The sequence below is a fragment of the Phyllostomus discolor genome, chromosome 1, assembly GCF_004126475.2.
Source record: "Phyllostomus discolor isolate MPI-MPIP mPhyDis1 chromosome 1, mPhyDis1.pri.v3, whole genome shotgun sequence".
Classification (NCBI taxonomy): Eukaryota; Metazoa; Chordata; class Mammalia; order Chiroptera; family Phyllostomidae; genus Phyllostomus; species Phyllostomus discolor.
This window is the reverse complement of record NC_040903.2, coordinates 164,090,868-164,111,924: the sequence shown is the minus strand read 5'-3', so window position 1 is coordinate 164,111,924 and position 21,057 is coordinate 164,090,868. Positions and strand designations below refer to the sequence as shown.

Below are 21,057 nucleotides of genomic sequence, written 5' to 3'. Positions count from 1 at the left end.
TTGCTTTTACTTTAAATAAATTGTTTCTATTTATTTTGAAATCACCAGGCAATATTATGTAAGATGTGTCTCATTTAGAGTTCTTCAGAAAAATTCTGCAATTTAAACCATCAGGTTGGGAAAGGATAAAAATCTAAGTTTTTCTTTTGTTCTAGAAATCTGTGAAATCTTTTTAAAAATTATTCTACTTCGAGTATTATCCCAAATGTGTGTTTGATTCCAATAAGTATGCCGAGTGACACAATGTGTCTTTGACTCTTCCTTGTAGAAATTCATTAGTTTATATTCTGATTTCAAAAAAAAAAAGATTTGATTAGCATAATCAGCTAAGCAGGAAAGTTTAGTCTTTTTTAAAATTATATTTTATTGATTATGCTATTATAGTTGTCCCAGTTTTTCCCCTTTTGCCCCCTTCAACCCAGCATTCCCCACTCCCTCAGCCAATCCCCCACCCATTGTCCATGTCCATGGGTCATGCAAATCAGTTCTTGGACTACTCTGTTTCCTAGACTGTACATGTACTATACATCCCCATGGCTGTTCTGTAACTACCTATTTGTACTTCTTAATCCTCTCACCTCCTCACGCATTCTGCCACACACACCCCTGCCCATCTGGCAACCACCAAAACGCTCTCCGTATCCATGATTCTGTCTCTGTTGTTCTTGTTTGCTTTTCAGAGTCAGTTGTTGATAGATATGTATTTATTGCCATTTTATTATTCATAGTTTTGATCTTCTTCTTTCTCTTAAATGAATCCCTTTAATGTTTCATGTAATAAGGGTTTGGTGGTGATGAACTCAAAATCAAAGACCTGAGTTTTAAATATATAGCTATTTGCAGAATTGCTTGAATTTGATTATATAATCTTTTGTGATGAGGCCAAGTTAAAAGTGGTAGCATAAAAAACTGGAAGTATCTTGTTTTTCTTCATTGGTCTCAATTTTTTTATTCAAAGACTTTTGAACATTAAAGGATTTGAATTACAAGGTTTATGATAAGTCCAGGGACATGAAAATAATACATTATACTAAGTAGTCAAGATAGGGTAGATAAATAAGACTCATATGTAGTTGGGCCGTAGATTTTGCTATAAGCCTTTTGTCAGAGTATGAAGAGGGAACTCTACTGATCAGTTCTCTATGTTCCTATTATTTAACATTTTATTGCTAATTTGGCCACCAAATTTAAGTTGTTTTCTGTTTGCTTAATATTTTGACTTGGGTTTTTTCTGGCTCAAATTTAGGATAGCTTATCTTATTTATCCTGTAAGATTTATGATTATTTAGCTTTGTGGTATTGTGCATGGTTTCATCTCTTTGAGTTTTAGTTTCTCCACCAATATAAAGAGCTGTTAGGGTAATTGTGTAGTTTAAATTGAAAAAAAAAGTATGAAAACTACTTAGATTAGTGTGACACAGAGTTAAGATTCAATAAAATGTGAGATTTTATTATAATACACTTTTCTTTAAAATTTTCCTACATTTTAAAATTTGGAGAATTTTCAGTATAGTTTATTTAAACTTTCCCCCTGACCTTTATATGAGGTCTGCCCAGAAAGTATCCAGCCGTGCAAATATGAAAAATAGACATTTATTGAAGAAGATACAAGAAACATTGTACATAGAACAGTAACGATTCAGTCCCCTTCAAAGTAGGCACATTGGGACCTCACACAGTTCTCCTGATTGCCATTTGCTGCCCTGTCTTATTTTCCTGAATCTCATAGATGGTCTGAAATCTCTTCCCCTTCAAAGGTGACTTTCATTTTGGGAAAAGCCAGAAGTTTCAGGGCACCAAATCTGGACTGTAGTGGGGCTGAGTCACCTGGGTGATTTGATGTTTCACCAAAAAACTCTGCAGGAGACCTGATGCATGAGTGGGTGCATTATTGTGTTGAAGCTGCCATTACCAGTTACCCATAGCTGCAGTCTTCTGAATCTTCTGAGTAGTTTCTGCAGAGAAATATTCAAGCTTAATGCAGAACCTGATGCAGATTTATTGCTCTACTTGCTCAGTCATTTTTTTAAAAAGATTTTATTTATTTATTTTTAGAGAGAAGGGAAGGGAGAAATGGAAAAAAACATCCTGTGCAAGAGATACATCAATCAGTTGCCTCTCATACACCCCAACTGGGAACCTGCCCTGAAACCCAGGCATGTGCCCTGACTGGGAACCAAACCAGTCACTCATAGTCCAGCACTCAATCCACTGGGCTACACCAGCCAGGACTCACTTAGTCATTTTAAATGTGATGGCCACACATGCTCACTCAATGGCATCTACCACCCCCACTGACTAATACAGGAAAGTCGTCATTGATCACCCATGCGCATTCTCCTTGGCTGCCAGGTTACATCAATGTTGTGAAAACCATTCTTGTCATAGTAACAATGGTTGGACTTTTTTGGACAGCTCTTGTATATACAGGTATACTTTTAGTTTTCTCAGTTTTTAAGATATAACTACTTCATGATCATGGAAATAAGGGGATTTAGGCAGAAGAAATGTCAGGGTTAAAGGGCAGGGTTTGTAGGGAACTATATGACTAAATCTCTGAAGAAGATAATAGTAATAGAATATAATGAGTAAAATGGGAAGATAAATAACAAAAAAAGGCAGAAAGAAAACATTTGTGCTGTTTGATATAGTGTTAATTTTGTTGTATGTGTTTATGTGTGAGTGCCTGCACATGAACACCAGTGCCCACATACACTGAGCTGACTCATCAGAGTTGTGAAGTACACTGGAGATTTATTTACTGGGGAGTAACTTGTTCCTGACTTTTCTTTTGAATTCCTCTGTGTGAATTGGGTTAAGGGTGACTTTGTATTTGTCATCAAATTAATGGCAAGGGACAAACCAGCTGCTTGGGAACCAGAAATTAAATATCAAATACATAATCAATGTAAGTATTTTGAAATATAAGAACTTCCAGAATTAAAATCTCATGGTGCAGAGCTAAATTTTGAAAACTCACACTTCTAAGCCTAAATGTTCAGAAGATGCTCTTTAGTTTATCATTTTAATAAGTATGCAAAATTTCAACTGACCACAGAATTTCCATTGCTTTGAGCTGTCATAATTTTGTTATTTCAGGAAAGAAGTTTAATCTGGGTTCCCATCCTGGTTTTCCTATTTTCATCAAGTTCTGAGATTTTGTGATTCCTACATGAACTTCCATTATTTAGGTGTCCAATTTGCTGGAGATACAGTTTAGCTTACTGAGAATTAGAGAACTAACAAATGTAGAGACAAGACAGTTTCTTCCAAGTATGCTGTATTCTCTATCACTGTCCACGCGTTAAGTAGTACTGCCCAAGTGGCTTCTGCAAAGAGACTATTGTGCAACTGATAAAAAGGGTAGGAGAACTTTTTTAGAAATAAGTATCCTGATTTTACCTGATTGCTTTGCAATGATGTATTTGTTTGGGGTAATACATACTTATCTTAAATCAAAAAATCCAAACAGAAATAACAGAAGATATAATTATGTTGTGTTTTTCAGTTTGGTGTACTGACCCTTTTGAGAATCTGCTGAACTGTCAGTTCCCTTGCTAGGGGAGGAAAAAAACACATCTATGTATATATACACATAATTTTGTGAAAAACAGCCAGGTTAAGCAATCTTGTCAAACATGATTTCAGTCTGAGAATAACAACATTAATTTTTAAAAACTGAGGCTTAAAACAGACTGGATAAGGACTTCAGGATATGTATGCAAGTAGAGTGTTAAGTAGTGAGCATAGGGTGCTGTTTTGTAGTTTTTAGGGAGATGGTAAAATGTCCCAGCAGGTTCTCCATATGTTGGTAGTCTTGCAAATAGGTTTGCCCTGGTGTGTATTCCATTTTACGGCACTGATCACTGTATTGCAGATGGGCTTTTGATAGAGAACCTAGCACAAAAGAATCAGGCCTGGAATACAGTGTTTAGGTACTTAGGACTTGCAGGCCATCTCTGAGTCATAGACTATTAGGGGAAACCTAGAAGATATTCCTTTGGCCTTAGGCTACCACTCATTCTGCAGTAGAGATGACAAATTCAATGGATGTCACCTAATCCCTTTTTTAAAAAATTATTATCTTCATCCTTTTTTTACTTCTATTTTTTATTTTTTTAAGTATATTTTATTGATTATGCTATTACAGTTGTCCCATTTTTTCCTCCCCTTTATTCCCTTCTGCCCTGTATTCCCACTCCCACCAGCACTTTCCCCTCTTAGTTCATGCCCGTGGGTCATACATATATGCTCTTTGGCTTCTCCATTTCCTATAATATTCTTAACCTCTCCCTGTCTATTTTGGACCTACCATTTATGTTTCTTATTCCCTATACTTTTTCCTCCTCTTTCCCCCGCCCCCTCCCCATTGATAATCCTCCATGTGATCTCCATTTTTGTGATTCTGTTCCCATTCTAGTTGTTTGCTTAGTTTATTTTTGTTTTTGTTTAAGTTCAGTTGTTGATAGTTGTGAGTTTGCTGTCATTTTACTGTTCCTACTTTTGATCTTCTTTTTCTTAGATAAGTCCCTTTAATGTGTCACATAATAAGGGCTTGGTGATGATGAACTCCTTTAACTTGACCTTATCTGGGAAGCACTTTACATGCCCTTCCATTCTAAATGATAACTTTGCTGGATAGAGTAATCTTGGATGTAGGTCCTTGACTTTCATGACTTTGAATACTTCTTTCCAGCCCCTTCTTTCCTGTAAGGTTTCTTTTGAGAAATTAGCTGATAGTCTTATGGGAACTCCTTTGTAAGTAACTGTCTCCTTTCCTCTTGCTGCTTTTAAGAGTCTGTCCTTATCTTTAATTTTTCATAATGTAATTATTGATGTGCCTTGGTGTGTTCTTCCTTGCGTTCAACTTCTTTAGGATTCTCTGAGCTTCCTGGAAGTCTTATTTCCTTTGCCAGATTGAGGAAGTTCTTCTTCATTATTTTTTCAAATAAGTTTTCAATGTCTTGCTCTTCCTCTTCTCCTTTGGCATCCCTATGATTTTGATGTTGGAACATTTAAAGTTGTCCTAGAGGTTCCCAAGGTTGTCCTCATTTTTTTTTTCTCTGAATTCTTGTTTCTTCACTTTGTGCTGGTATTCTGAATGTTTATTTCCTCCTTGTGTTCCAAATGGTTGATTTGAGTCCTGGTTTCCTTCCCTTCACTGTTGGTTCCTTGTATATTTTTCTTCATTTCACTTTTCATAGCCTTTGCTTTTTCCTCTATTTTGTGACCATACTCAACCATTTCTGTGAGCATCCTGATTACCAGTGTTTTGAACTCTGCATCTGATAGTTTGGCTATCTCTTTATCACTTAATTCTATTTTTGGAGTTTTTATCTGTTCTTTCAATTGGGCTATATTTGTCTCCAAGCGCCTGTTATATTGTAAGGGGTGGAGCCTTCGGTGTTCAGACGGGGTAGGGCAACTTATAATGCTGTGTTGTGGCACTGTGTGTGGGGGAGGGGTCCAAGACGGAACAAAGCTACTTGCCCGGCTCTCAGCCAGCTTTCAGTCACTTCCCTTGCTACCCACAAGCAAATTGGACCCTTCTGGTACTAATTCCAGTGTGGATGGGTTTGTGTACATTTTAGGACCCTGTGGGTCTTGCCAACAAACTCTCCTGTGAGGCTGGGAGTTTCCCCATCACTGCAGCTCCCATAGGTTCTTACAGCTAGAGGTTTAGAGGCTTTCTTTTCCTGTGCTGGAACCCTGGGTTGTGTGATCTGCCTTGCTCCCCAGTTGTTCCTCCCGGTTTATCTACGTGCAATTTTGGGACCACCCAGTCAGGCAGCCCTACCTTGCTCACCCCAGCCTCCAGCCTCCTTGTTGTGCATCTTCTCCATCCAGGCTGCCAGTCTCTGCCCCTCCTACCATTCTGGATGAATGATTCTTTAACTCCTTGGTTGTTTGACTTCCATACAGCTAAATTTTCTGGCAGTTCTGATTGGTTTTTGTTTTTAAATTTGTTGTTGTCCTTATTTTGGTTGTGTGAGGAGGCAAAGTGTATCTACCTACTATATCTCTACTTTTTTTTTCCCCCCCAAGGGAGCCCTGACTGTTTCTGGGGTATAAGTCTCAGATCCTTATTGATTGATTGATTGATTGATTGATTTTTAGAGCTAGAAAGAATGGGAGGGAGTAACATCAATCTGTTGTCCCACCCACTCATGCACTTATTAGTTGATTCCTATATATGCCCTGACCAGGGATTGAACCCACAACCTTAGTGTATCTGGACAACTGTGGGGGGCTCCACCCACAGGGCCCCCTCAGCCACCACAGATGACAATAAGTCTACCAAGACATGATCTTGGGGAGCAAAGGGGGCCAACCTCTCAAAGGAGAAGGGCCAAGAGCCTTTTCCTCAATGGGCTTTTATTGGGTTCATTTTGCACAAGAATACAGGTAAAGCTCATCAATCATTGTCAGACTGTAAGGATCAAACAATAGATGGCATACAAAGAACTATGAGGGCTTATTCTGAGTCAGGGTCTGTTAGCTAAAGGGCTACAAAACTTTGGGAAACAAACTCATTTCCTGCTCAGACCCTTACCTTTTAATTGCAAGCATTCTTAGCAAAGCAGGTTTCACAGGATTTTATATATTCTTTCCTGGGCCTGATTGCCCCGGGTGGGGGGGGGACCCACCCCACCATTTCCAGCACAGGGCTGCACCACCCTCTGTCATTGTTTCAGGCTTAAGTCAGGCAGGGGAAGTAAGGCAGCCAAGACATTAGGAGACTTCTTGCAGACAGAATGAGGACTCAAGCTATGTCAAAGCCAAGGGGCGAGGGTCCATCACCCCCTTTTGCTATAGCCCCCAAGTCCTTCCCTGGGGGCCCCCCTGTGATCATGCCTGTCTTAAGTCGTCCCTCCCTTGAGGAATCTTACCCATCATTGGCCAGCTGATCAAGCATTGGGGGCCAGGCAGGGTGAAGTAAAAGCACCCTTGCCAGTGAGATAAGCTTTGTCTCCTTAGTGGCTTATGGTCTGAAGGTCGCTCATTCAGCCTTAGCCATGGGGGCAGTTACAGCTTCTGAAACCAGGAAGGGCAGTTCCCAACAGACAGTGTTCCAACCAACTGAGCTACATGGCCAGAGCTAATTCCGTCTTTGTTTTAGAGAACTGAACAGAACTGATTGTACTGTGTGCTCAAGTTTCTCAACTCTTAATTAAAAACAACTATTCCATCCACTTTTTTATTTTTGCAGGAGTTTTCAGTTTCATGCATACAGTTCAGTGGAAAATATGAATGTTGAGATTATTTAGAAGTAAGGGTCATGAATGTGGTAGAGGGAAGGAGGTTGAAAGGACAGTGTATTTTTGGGGACCAGCCTATGTTGTAACCATATTCCCATGAGGTAAAAATGTAAGACTAAATTAGGTTAAGCCTAGGGATAATTTTGGAAAGTTATGTGCCAGTTACTGGGCTTAGTAAAATTGGAACAAAACAAAACAGCACCATAATAGTGGAGTGTTGCTTTTTTAGCACAGGGTTGTCTTCTAACTGTATAGTTAAATCTAGAACTTGGGGTTTTGAGAGACAGTATTTTGTTTTCTTTTGTGACAATATTTTCTCAGCTTTTTGTCCCATGGTTCTCTCTGCATGGAGTGTGGAGTGATAAGGTGATATAATCAGGAATATTTCCACAAAGACAGTAAAATGACAATGTTTCCTACTTAAGGAATTTTAAGCCCTGAAACAGTGATGAATTAGGTCTGATGGTTTACACACAGCACAGAGAAATGAAATTAAATAGGTTTAGCGCAGGTAAGAAGGAAATGAATAGAATCTGTGCAGCTCTAAATTTGTGTCAATGTGTCTATGGTGGCATGACTAAAAGCATAATTCTGGCAGCCTGAACTTTAAGGAGGCAAAACAAATGGATACCGGTAAATTTCCTTAATAACACTGACTAGTTCTGATTCTTGCATTTTAAATATCGTGTTCTCTGGGAACTTTCTCCGATGTCCAAGATTGAACTTCTGCCTGAGCATTCCCATAGTACCCTGATCTTCCTCTATATCGTTTATCACATCACTATGAATTAGGTTTATCTATATCCTCTCCATAATGCCTTTAACTCGAAGGCAGCTTGTTTTCCCATTGCCTCTGGAGAACAGCTGCACTTTACTGACAGTCTGACATATAGACAGTTCTCTTTCCCACTCTTATCTTCTAACCATCCTTTAAATTTTAGTTCTCTTTCTAGAGCTTGAGTTGCCCCCAACTCTTCACGTAAGCACTCAGCAGGTTACTATGATGAATTTTCTCTATAATCCCTTAGAAGACTGTGGAGGCCTAGAAATTCCAATAATGAATTTGGAAACTACAACTGAAAAAGTGTTCTCTATTTATTTTTGACAACTGAAATGTTTTTGCCCTGGGCTAGAGATTTGGTGATTACCTAATGCAGTATCATTCATTATTTTAAGGACAAATGTTTCCTTGTCCCATTTAAGATAATTATATTAAGGCCATTAAAAACAACTCACAAAACTATTTTAATACAAAAGAGAGGGTGAGAACTAGACCCCTCTTGACTTAAACTAAGACCTACTTTAGGAAGCAGAGAAAGTTCAGTAAATTAGGTTTAGTGCATTGTATTAGGCGATACATTTTTAGAATTTTATTTCCAACTTTGACTTCTTAAATTTGAAAAAATTTGGCAATTTTGGCAAATTTGGAAACAGTTGGCAATTAAAATATCAAATCCAAGAGAAGAATAAGATAATAACTATCTGGAAAGGGTAACAGAAAGGTTTTATCACTTTAAACAGAAATGAACTGAAATAAGAAGAAAACCACATGTAATGGAACATTGACCATTCATTATTTCATCATATATTCAAGTGCTGGTTCATGCCAACCCATGTGTTGGGCAACAGATCAGCTTGTTCTCATGGAACTTAAAGGGTTAGAGGAAAGATGCAAATACTGATTTAATTTTTTTGTGCTAAGTTTTAGAAAGGAAGAACAGAAGTTTCAGTGAGCTCTTCTAAGAGCAATAAAAAGCTATGGAAGAGTATAGCTCTGGCTGGTGTGGCTTAGTGGATTGAGTATGGTCTGTGAACCAAAAGGTCTCCAGTTTGATTCCACGTCAGGGCACATGCTTGGGTTTCAGGCCAGGTCCCTGGTTAGCAGCATGTGAGAGGCAACCAACCTATGTTTCTTTCACGTCAATGTTTCTCTCCCTTTCTTTCTCCCTTCTTTCCCTTCTCTCTGAAAATAAAATCTAAAAAATTAAAAATTAAAGATAAATGAATAGCATCCTAAAAAGAAAAAGCCACAGGAGAGTATAGTAGGACCTCATGGATGAGCTAGGGTAAGACCTAATGAAGAATTACATGTTTACCCTGAAATAAGGATCATCTCATTTCATATTCTATTTTTAAAAATCTGTAGACCTTTAATCAAGTGGCAAAATTAAAATTTTAACACCACAAAAGTAGAAATTCTGTTAGAAAACACAATGAAAAAAATTTCCATGCAAAAGAGCAACAGGCAAATCTAAGGCAAATCTAATTTTGAATGAATTTAATAGAAATACAAGGCCTTTATTAAGTAAATGTTAAAAGTCTACCAAAGGGCTCTGGCCAGTGTGGCTCACTTGGTTGGAGCATTGTGGGTTCCATTCCTGGTAAGGACACATACCTAGGTTGTGAGTTTGATCCCCCCATCTGGGTGTGTACCAGAGGCAATCAGCTGATACTTCTCTCTCTGGCATTGATGCTTCTCTCTCTCTCTCTCCCTCTCTCTCTCTCTCTCCCCCTCCCCCTCTCCCTCTCCCTCTCCCTCTCCCTCTCTCCTTCTCCCCCTTACTTTCTCTCTAAAAACAACAAAAAAAAGTCCTCAGGGGAGGATTAAAAACACACACACATACACACACACTACCAAGTAATGTTTTTAAAAGATTTGAATAAATGGAGAGATATGAAGCTTTAAAATGCAGTTTTTTAAAATTTAGTTGAAGTCATTTTTGAGTCACTGGCTATAATTTTAGGGAATCATTGATAAATTAGCAAAGACCAGAAAAGCAGTGAGAGTGTTAAGAGAGTTGAAGTGCTCTTCTCATACACAAAATGATAAGGAAACTCCTTACTGTATCGTTTTTCCATGGTGTGTCTTTAAAATATTGGTATAATTGGAGAAAAGGATTACAACAAGTGAGGTGGGGCCATGTGGCTTGCCAGGAGGGGCATGCTGGAAACAGAAGGAACTCTAGTGATTTGGTGGAATACTACAGAGGGTGGGAAATCTTCAGATGGCTTTAGGAGACAATAAGTAGATCAGTTTGACTGGAGCATTGGATGCATAAAGGAGAGTAATGAGAGGTGAGGTGAAAAAGGACCCTATGTTCCTCTTGTCATCTTTTTTCTCATTACTGCACTTTATGTATCCAGTGTTCCAGCCCAACAGAGAATGGTGAGGGATCAGGTATTTGAAGTTGTTAACAGAAGCAGTCAGTCTTTAACCATCCATGGCTTATTAGGGACAAGAGGAAGATAGGAGGCATAGATGATTGTAACATTTGAGTCACGAAAAAAGCAAAAATAGCTGTGGTGGGACTAGTTTTGTACTCTGATCAGTACCCCCATTATTTTTAGTTTATGGTATGCTAGATATACCCAGGTTGGTCTGTGCTTGTGGTGAGAGTGGTACTAAAAATAATTGGGATGGTATTATTTCATAAATCCCAAAATTGGCACACATAGAATCAGATGTTTAAATTAGAAGGGCCATCTAGTTTCATACACCTTCATTTTACAGGTGAGTCTTGAGGCTAGTTTATTATGAAAGCAGATAGGCACATTTATTTTCTAAACAGATGATTTTAGAATAATAAAACATTAAATGATGGCTTTATCATAATAACTATATTCAATTGACTGTAATTGCATTTGTGAATTGGCTGAACTTAAAACTAGTTTAATCTGGTTCTAGGAAATATTCTATATTTGGCTGACTAAAGTTGATAATAACCACAGAATCATCCAATAAAACATGAATTAAAAGCATTAACTCCCACTGCTTGATCATTATCTTCATCAAAGGATACTGCCTTTGGCAGAGTTTCATTTTAGAGGGGAAATAGAATAATATGAAACTGGCTTTGAGGAACAAAAATAGGGAGCAAAAAGTATTGTTTCTGTTTTCACCAACCTTATATAGCAAGGTGATATCTTTACAATAGCCATTTACAATAAAACTGTAAGTTTCCATTCTGAATAATTGATCTCCTCACATTTGTGCAGAGGTTAATGAATGAATGCACTTGAACAAACAAATGGTTACAAGGATGGCATTGTCTGCCTTCCTCAAATGGTTGAGCCATCGAAGGGACCAGTGGGTATTCTTTCTCAGTACTATTACATCATCTCATTTTCTTTTTGGCAAGCTATCATTCTCATAGACTTCTGATCCATTGCCTCCTTTTTTAGAATTGAACTGGCAGTTTTCCACTTCTGTGGAACATGGTCTTTACCCTGCCTATCATTGCTCCTTCAGATGACAGATTAGCTTCTCAGGCCGATTGAGGAGGGAGTAATGGGGCAGAGGGGAAGACTCCATAGAACAGTAGTTTGACTCTTAGTTGCTGTTCACACAGAGGCTGAGGTCAAACCGCTTTCAGCTTAGTACCTTATGGTGGAGGTTTCCAAAGGCTGGTCCAGACCCATGCTGGTCTGACATCAGCTTTTCATTTGTTCATAGCAAAGACAGCAGCCTTTCTCAAAAGAGACTGTCCTTTGAGATCATGCCTTCCAATTTTTTGGTTATTAAGTGCCTTTTCTCTTTTGAAATGAAGGAACTTTAGCAAGGAGCTTTAACCAACTTATTTTAGTAACCTTAGCAAGCAAACTTTAACAAGCTAAAATCATTTTATGTTTATTGCATTATTGAAAAAAATCATAAGAAATATAAAATTGTGTGTGGCCATTTAACTCAATTGACTTTATCTTGCATTTTTCCAATTAATACAATTATTTTAATGGCTGTAAGAAATTAAATCAGGTTGAATAACATCACTCAAACCATTTTTCCATAGGCAATTAAAATAATTTTTTAGTTCTTCTAGTACTAAATATGGTTCCAATATGGTTTTAATTTGTATGTCTTTGATTAAATATCATCTCTAGAGATTAAACATTCTTCTCTATGTGTTTATTCTTTATTTCACCTTATGTAAATTTATTTTTATTTAACTTTCAAAATAGCAAGTTTACTTAAAATAGCATATAGAATAATATAATAGAAATGGTAACACTTTGTCAACCATATCTTATAGAACTATTTCTACTTTTATTTTTTATCCTTCAGTAATATTTAGATTTTATACATTTTAACTTACCAATATTTTCCTATTAATTTCCAAGTTAAGAAACTTGTCATTATTCCATAGGTCAAATAAATACATATTGAATATTCTGCTAGTTTTCCCCATTGAAATTTTATTTTAGTTGTGACTCTTTACCTGTGAGGTATGTTTTTTTTACTTTTTGAAAAATTTTTAATTGTTGTTCAGGTACAGTTTTCTGTCTTTTACTCCCATTCCAGCCTACCCCCCAGCCCTCCCCACCTCCCTCCCATTTCTACCCCCCCTAGTTTTTGTCCATGTGTCCTTTATACTTGCTCCTGTAAACCCTTCCCCTTTTCCCCTGAAATTCCCTCCCCTCTCCCCTCTGGTCATTGTCAGCCTGTTCTCTATTTCAGTATCTTTGGTTATATTTTGCTTGTTTGTTTTGTTGTTTAGGTTCCTGGTAAAGGTGAGATCATATGGTATTTGTCTTTCACCACCTGGCTTATTTCACTTAGCATAATGCTTTCCAGTTCTATCCATGCTGTCGCAAAGGGTAGGAGCTCCTTCTTTCTTTCTGCTGCATAGAATTCCATTGTGTAAATGTTCCATAGTTTTCTGATCCATTCATTTACTGATGGGCAACTAGTTTGCTTCCAACACTTGGCTATTGTAAATTGTGCTGCTATGAACTTGGGGTGCATACCTGTGAGGTATTTGTTTTACTGTATGATCTAAAGTGTCATTTCTCAGAGTGTAGTTCAGGGATTACCTGCATCAGAGGCATAGAGCTTTCTTGTTAAACGTGCAGATTACCTGAGTCAGAATCTCTAGGAATAGAAACTGGGAATACACATTTTCTACAAATTTCTCAGATGATGATTAAATTAGGATCCTGTTGCTGCTATGGAAATTACCACAACTTTTGGCGTAAAACAACACGAAGTTATGGCCTCACAGTTCTGGAGGCAGAAGTTTAAAGTGGGTCCTCTGGAGATTCTAGGGGAAAGTCTGTCTTCTTGACATTTTTTAGCTTCTGGAGGCCTCCTGTATTCCCTGGTTTGTAGCTGCTTTTGCCATCTCCAGAGCTAGCAGTGTAGTATCTTCTGTTCTCTCTGACCGCCTGCCTCTCTTTTAAAAGGATTTGTGATTATGGTGGTTCCACCAGGATAATCTAGGTAAAAACCCCTGTCTCCAATCTGTTAATTTAGCCACATCTGCAAAGTTACTTTTGAAAGTAAAGTTATAGGCTCCAGAGATTGGGACATGGACATCTTTGGTGGGGGGCTATTATTCTATCACAAACCTTAGACAAATTAAAATTTGAGAACTACTGTTGTATGGTACTCAGTGTTTTCCCCTCAGTCACTATATGTACTTAAATTGTTATTAAGTAACCTGTTTTGTCTTTAAAAGCTTATGTAAGATAAAGGCCTTACAGTTTTATATGTAATTAGTTGTTTCGGGAGCTTGCCATTTTATTTTAGTAGCCTGTTAAAATTATCTAACAAAATTAAAAAATGGCAATCCTCCTCTAGTGTTTTTGTATTTATCTGTGAATTTAAAAGCTGTTAAAGGTACATGTATCCCACATGTGTCTTTGTTTTGATTCCCACCTTCCCAGTTTTGAAAAATTTGATTTAAAAAATCAAAGTAGTAGTAGTACAGAAGTAGTAGAAGCAAACTTTAAGAAGTAGATAGAAGTAGTACATGGTGTTTGAAACAAAGCTTGATTGCCTTTACATCAGAGGGATTTTTGCTGTTGCTGTATAGACATATATAACATAGCAAACCCATATGCAACATTATAAATATCTAAAATCAGACTTTAGACACATAGGCTCACTTTGCCATTCTTTTTTACATAAAATACAGGATGCCCAGTTTAATTCAAATTTCAGATAAATATAATTTTGTAGTATAAGTGTGTCCTATACTGAATTCTAACTTTTAATGGAGCATCCTGTATTATTATTTGCTAAATTGGGTAACCATAGACATGGAAAGTAAATGACTCCCCATAATTCAATCCCACAGCGCCAAAGATAACTGTAAATGTGCAGTTGGGTATGTGTTACTTTTTTTGTTTTTGTTTTTCTGTAAAAATTACTATCTGTATAACTGCATAAGCATTATGTATTTTTACAGTGTTTTACATCTTTTAAAATTTTGCTTAACATATTTTAGCAGTTTTCCATGTTCAGTAATATTAAAAAGCTTAACTCTAGCTGGTGTGGCTCAGTGGATTGAGTGCTGGCCTGAGAACCAAAGGGTTGCCAGTTGGATTCCCAGTCAGGACACGTGCCTGGGTTGTGGGCCAGGTCCCAAGTTGGGGGTGTGTGAGAGTCAACCATGTATCTCTCACACATTGTGGTCTTTCTCTCTCTCCTCCTCCCTTCCCCTCTCTCTAAAAAAAGGTAATTAAGTAAAATCTTAAAAAAAAAAAGCTTAAATACCATATTTAGTAGTTTAATTAATTAAAACTTTTGATTGAAAAGTAGAACAATTTTAGAAGAGTAGACATTTCTTTATCTTTAAATGCTCAGTAAAATATATTCAGTGATTTCAAGTTATATAATCAAATATAATAATGACATTTAGGATTAAATCATTTATACCTTTTTTTAAAGATTTTACTTATTTTTTTTTGTTTAGAGAGAGGGGAAGGAAAGGAGAAGGAGAGGGAGAGAAACATCAATGTGTGGTTGCCTCTCATACACCCCATACTGGGGACCTGGCCCACAACCCCAGGCATGTGGCCTGACTGGGAATCAAACCCACGACCCTTTTGTTTGCAGGTCAGTGCTCAATCCACTGAGCCACACCAGCCAGGTATTTATAAATCCTTAAGACAAGGAAAACTCAACTTAGCCAATTCTATTTCAATTGTTAAAAAAAAAAGTTAAACCCTCAAGAAAATTGGAATGAGATCTACATTTGACTCCACAGAGGCATTGTTGAGTAGGGCACTAAGTACTGAAATGGGATTTGTTAATTCTAGAGATTTTCTATGTATTTTGGGGGAAGATTACGTAACCTGTGTAGATTTATTTCTGATATTTCTTTAATCTTTCACCAGAGAGAATTTGTGAACATAATTGAGTTGAGAATGCCTATGATATAATGGCTTAATATTTGCTTGTTGTTTAATCCCCTGTCAACCATTTTGGCACCCCAGGCCACAGGGACATCTTGCACACAATGCAAATGCATCGTCTCTGTTTTTGTTGTTATAAATTAGTCCAGAAATATTAAAGTCATGCCTTCGAAACACCAGTAAAACTGTGACTGTAAATCATAATTGTAAATATGAACATGACACTGAAATTATCAAGGAATTCTGGGTTGTTATTGGTCAGATGATCCACAGTAGTTTTGTGCTTATTTTTTGAGATTTTCATTGAAGATAACTCACATGTTAAATTTGGAGGGAGACCTGTCAGATCCCCTAGAATGTCCACAATCCCAGTTTGAGAACCACTTCTGCCTCAGCTACATATTATGGTTGGGTGGATATATGCAAATTCAAGGCTATACCTAAAAACACAATTTCAGTATACATATGTTAAAGTGGGTTTCTTGCTTTGCCAATATCACCACTACTTTCTCTATATGGCCCCCACCCCCTGCCTAATATGCTCATTTTCTCCCTATTGCTTGGCCTTAAGGTTCCAATAGAACTGTGATTCTCAATCCTGGTTGCACATTAGAATTACCTAGGGAGCTTTTAGAAGAATATTACCCAGTCTTGGATATATTACAGTCCTGGGATGGGTTCCTGAGTTTTGTATTTTGTCGTTATTGTTGTTGTTTGTTTCTAAAGCTCACCTGTTTGTTCAAAGCCCAGCTAGAATTCAAAATCATAAGATTCTAGAACTCTTGCAAATTTCTACCAAGATCTTTTGGCTTATCAAGGATTAGTATAACTATGTATTTTGTAATAGTGCTTACTGAATGCCAGACACTGTGTTTAATACAACATACTATTACCTCATGAAATCAGTGATACATGAGATAGATACTGCCTCCTTTTTTTTTTTTTTTTTTTTTTTTTCTTTCAGGAAAGAAGAGTTTAGAGAGACTAAATAGGTTTCCTTGGGCTACATAGTTATTACCAGTAGAGCCAGGATTCAAATTGTCTGTTAACCATGATCTTAACAATGTAACTATAAATATCCAATCTTATTTCACCCCATTATTACAATATAGATTTACTACAATATAGATTTAACAAATCATCATTAAACATATACTTTGATGAAGTTATTTTTACTTTGATTAGAAATATATAAACATAAAGTATGAAAGCAGTTTGTATGAGCACCTGCCACTATTGCTATCTCTTTTTTCTCAATTCAATTAAGAAGTTTGATGGGTAAATTTTTTCATTCCTTAAGACTGTATTTCTTTTCAGAAGAGTCTAAAAAGCATTTAGTTTAGTTAGCTCACTTTGTTTTCAGGTCTCTTAAGATATATTGCATTTGAATCAGTATGTGACAAAACTGATGATTTTAGGGTTACCATATTTGGTTGACTTTAACACATACATTTTCTACATTTTAAGTCTTTGAAATTAGATTTTTATTTCTTATACTTGATGGAACATTGTTTAATTGGAAGATTTTTTCTTTTTTGGTGAAAATAGTCTTATGTCTTAAAATTGATTGCATATTAGAATTGATGAATTAACAACAGTGATTATACATGAGATGACCATTCTATATATAAAAATGTGATGTGTTATTAGTATTGTTGTGAACATTAAATATGGTAAATATTCATCACAGTGCCTGGCACATACTAAGAGTTTAAGAAGTTTTAGCTGTTACTATAACATAACTATTAGTATTAAAACAGCAGGATGGATCCACAGGACACAGACCTGAGAGCTATGTCCAGCAGTCTTTTCTTCAGTGTAAATGAAGCAAATCAACCATTTTCCAGCTATTTTCCATGAACAAGTCCCTTTAAAAACATAATTCTGAGTGGCATTAAATTGTTATTTCCCAGACTGCTGTATTTACAGAATGCTAAAAGCCATAATTATATATTATACTGCTCATTTAGAACTTTTATTCTTGGCATGTTTTCCAAATATAGAATGTACTATAGATATTCAATAGTCTAGTCCAGGGGAATTTTATCCAAGAAACACAGCAGCAGAGGTTATATGAGAAACAAGGTTCTTGTCAGTAGACTTTGATAATGTCAGTTATTGTAAGAACTGTGCTTCCCACAGTAACTTAACAATTTTAGGCTTGTAATACAAGTCCAATAATAATGTTACAGAAATAGCATTTCTCCCTTCTTTCAGTTACTAACCTATTTATAGTTATCAGTCATTAAAGTACTAAATATAAAACATAAACTTTGTTAATTCAAGTTGGCACAGAAGGCCATTTTTTAAGGCCTGAGACAGTAAAGACTCATCTGAGCTTTGATAGTTTTATTTTTGCCTATGAAATTATCTTATATAATTTTGGGGTTTTTTTCTTTATAACTCATACTTTTTGAAGGGAACTTATTGAGTATAATTTTAGCATTAGTGAATAGATTATTTTCATTATTTTTAATCTGCAAAAAGTAAAAAAATAACAATTAAAATATTTTTCTTATATGTTACAAGAGGTAAAAATTTTAATTAATGAACTTCATTTTTTAAAAGCAGTTTTCAGTTCACACCAAAATTGAGCAAAAAGTACAGAGTTGTCATACATTCCCTATACCCACAGATGCACAACCTCCCCCACTGTTCACGTCTCAGGTTACAGTGGTATATCTCTTACAGTCCGTGACCCTCTGTGGACACATCATTGTCACCAAAAATTCACAGTTTACATTCGGGTTCACTATTGGTGAATAGGATATAGTTTCTTTTCTAGAGTTTTATAGGAGGTAAATATATTTTAACATATGGCCATTTTTAACTAAAAATAAATAATATACAATGAAAAAGAGTGTGTTGTTCTTCAGCAACTCTTCTCTAGAGATTTTTTGTTTTTTAAAAATTTGCCACAGTCTGAATTAAGTAAAAGATGGCCTTTCCTTTGTGGATTTCTTTTACATACTTATTTATAAAATCAAAATGACCTTATAAATCTCAACCTGATAAAGGACATCTATGAAAAAGCTCCACCTAATATTATATTGTGTAGGCCAAAAATGTCCGTTTAGTTTTTTCCATAAAATAACAGACACATTTTTCTTAATTATATTTTATTGATTATGCTATTACAGTTGTCCCAATTTTTCCCATTTCACCCCCTCAGAGAACACCCTCCACTCCCTCAGGCAATGCACATACCATTGCTCATGTCCATCGGTCATGCATGTAAGTTCTTTGGCTACTCCATTTCCTATCACTGTACGTTACACCCCCATGGCTGTTCTCTGACTACCTCTTTCTACTTCTTAATCCCCTCACATCTTCACTCATTCCTCTACACCCCCCTCCTATACAGCAATCATCAAAACCCTCCATATCCATGATTACGTCTTGGTTCTTCTTGTATGCTTACTTTGTTTTTAGATTCAGTTGTTGAAAGATGTGTAATTTTGCCATTTTACTGCTCATAATTTTGATCTTCTTTTTCTTAAATAGATCCCCTTAACATTTCATGTAATAATGATTTGGTGTTGATGAACTCCTTTGGTTTTTTTCTTGTCTTGGAAGCTCTTTATCTGCCCTTCGATTCTAAATGGTAGCTATGCTGGGTAGAGCAGTCTTGACTGTAGGTCACTGCTTTTCATGACTTTGAATATTTCTTGTCAATCCCCTCTAGTCTGAAAAGTTTCTTTTGAGAAATCAGCTGACAGCTTTATGGGATCTCCCCTGTAGGTAACTAACTGCTTTTCTCTTGCTACTTTTAAGATTCTCTCTTTATCTTTAACTTTTGGCATTTTAATTATGATGTCTCTTGGAGTGGGCCTCTTTGCATCCATCTTGTTTGGGACTCTCTGTGCTTCCTGGACTAGCATGTCTATTTCCTTCACCAAATTAGGGAAGTTTTCTTTCATTATCTTTTCTTTTTTTATTTTTAAAGGAAATACCAGCTTTCCTGAGTTTTATTACCATGATTTGCCTAATTAGGGAGGAAATATTTTATTAAAAGGCATTGCTTCTTACATGGCCCTAATCAGGGACCTGGACCACAACCCAGGCATGTGCCCTGACTAGGAACTGAACCAGTGACCTTCTGGTTAGCAGGCCAGTGCTCAATACACTAAGCTACAACAGCTAGGGCATTCTTTCATTATTTTTTCAAATAGATTTCCAATTTCTTGCTCTTTCTCTTCTTCTTGCAGCCTGTGATGTGAATGTTGGAGCACATGAAGTTGTCCCAGAGGCTCCTTAGACTATCTTCGTTTTTTTTGGATTCTTTTTCTTCTTTTTGTTCTGATAGGTTGTTTTTTGCTTCTCTATGTCCAAATTATTGATTTGATTCTCAGCTTCTTTCACTCTGCTGTTGTTTCCCTGCAAATTATTCTTCATTTCAATTAGTGAATCTTCATTTCTGACTGGGTCTTTTTTATGCTGTTGAGGTCCTCACTAAGTTCCTAAAACATCCTTATAACCAGTGTTTGAGCTCTGTATCTCATGGATTGCTTGTCTCCATTTTGTTTAGTTCTTTTTCTGAGGTTTTGATCTCTTCTTTCATTTAAACCATGTTTCTTTGTCTCCTTATTTTGGCAGCCTCCCTGTGTGTGCTTCTATGTATTAGGTAGAGCTGCTGTGATTTCCTGTCTTGGTAGTGTGCCCTAATGTAGTAGGTGCCCTATAGGGTCCAGTGGCACAGCCTCCCTTTATCACCCAAGGTGGGTACTTGCAGTGTGTTCTTTGTTTGGGCTGAGTATACCCTTCTCTTGCAGGTGAACCTTGATTGCTGTTGGCAGGACAATGGGAGGGATTTATCCAGGCCAGGCAGTTGCAAAGACTGGCTGTGACCACAGACCACCTACCCCTATCCTCTGTAGAGGATCAGCAGTGCAGGAGCAGGATGATGGTATTCTTACGTGGTCTGCAGCTGTCCACTGGGTTGCAGGCTCTTGAGTTTCCCAGGTGGTGCAGGCCAAGGTCAGCCCCCACCTGTGTTTTGCCTGGAGCCACCCTGCCTGGGCTATACAGCAATCTGAGATGGCTGTTCCTTGTGGTGAGCCTGGAGATTCCCAGGCAAAGCCAAATTGTGAATCTATGCTGACTGCTGCTAGTGCCTGACCTGGGGTCACTTATCTAAAAGTAGTGGGGCAAGGGGATTACTAAGACCAGCTGGTGCTTGTTTGAGAAGATTTAGAAAGTTGTGAAGCATGCATCAAGACCAGCCATTCATATGGAAAAAGCCTATTTACAGCTTAGATGGGCCTGTTATTTGGGTAGGGAGGAGTCTTAGGGATCTCCAGACAGGGTCAATTGTGTTAACCAGGTTGATGGAGTCGCAGATAAGGCACCAGCCTGGCAGCTCTGTTGCTCTGTGGAGGGAGGGTTCAGAAAAGAGACAGTGGCCTCTGCCTGCCTTTCTGTGTGAGAGAAAGCTGTCCCCCAGCTCTCACCTTGATGCTAGATACTTCAGTTCCTCCCTGTATGTCACTGGTGTCTTCCATGCTGCTACCTCAGTGTTGGAGTTCAGCGGGAGTGAGTCTGAGTAAGTCCATATGTGGGTTCTTGAAGAGGAACTGCTTGGGACTCTAGAAGTTTCTTCTACTGACTCAGTCCCTGTTGCTTTTTGCAGCTAGAAGTTATGGGGACTTATTTTCCTGGTACTGTA

General features: G+C 37.3%; 1 protein-coding gene and 1 long non-coding RNA gene across 9 annotated transcripts in view; both read left to right on the top strand.

Annotated features, from left to right (window-relative positions):
* The window catches only part of FAM214A (family with sequence similarity 214 member A), a 93,705-nt gene that overhangs the window by 27,556 nt on the left and 45,092 nt on the right, over positions 1 to 21,057 (top strand). The gene's annotated exons all lie outside the window — the stretch shown is intronic.
* LOC118502203 lies at positions 12,343 to 14,280 on the top strand. Its single transcript, XR_004904906.1, has 2 exons — positions 12,343 to 12,479; positions 13,009 to 14,280. It is a non-coding gene; the product is annotated as an uncharacterized LOC118502203 (long non-coding RNA).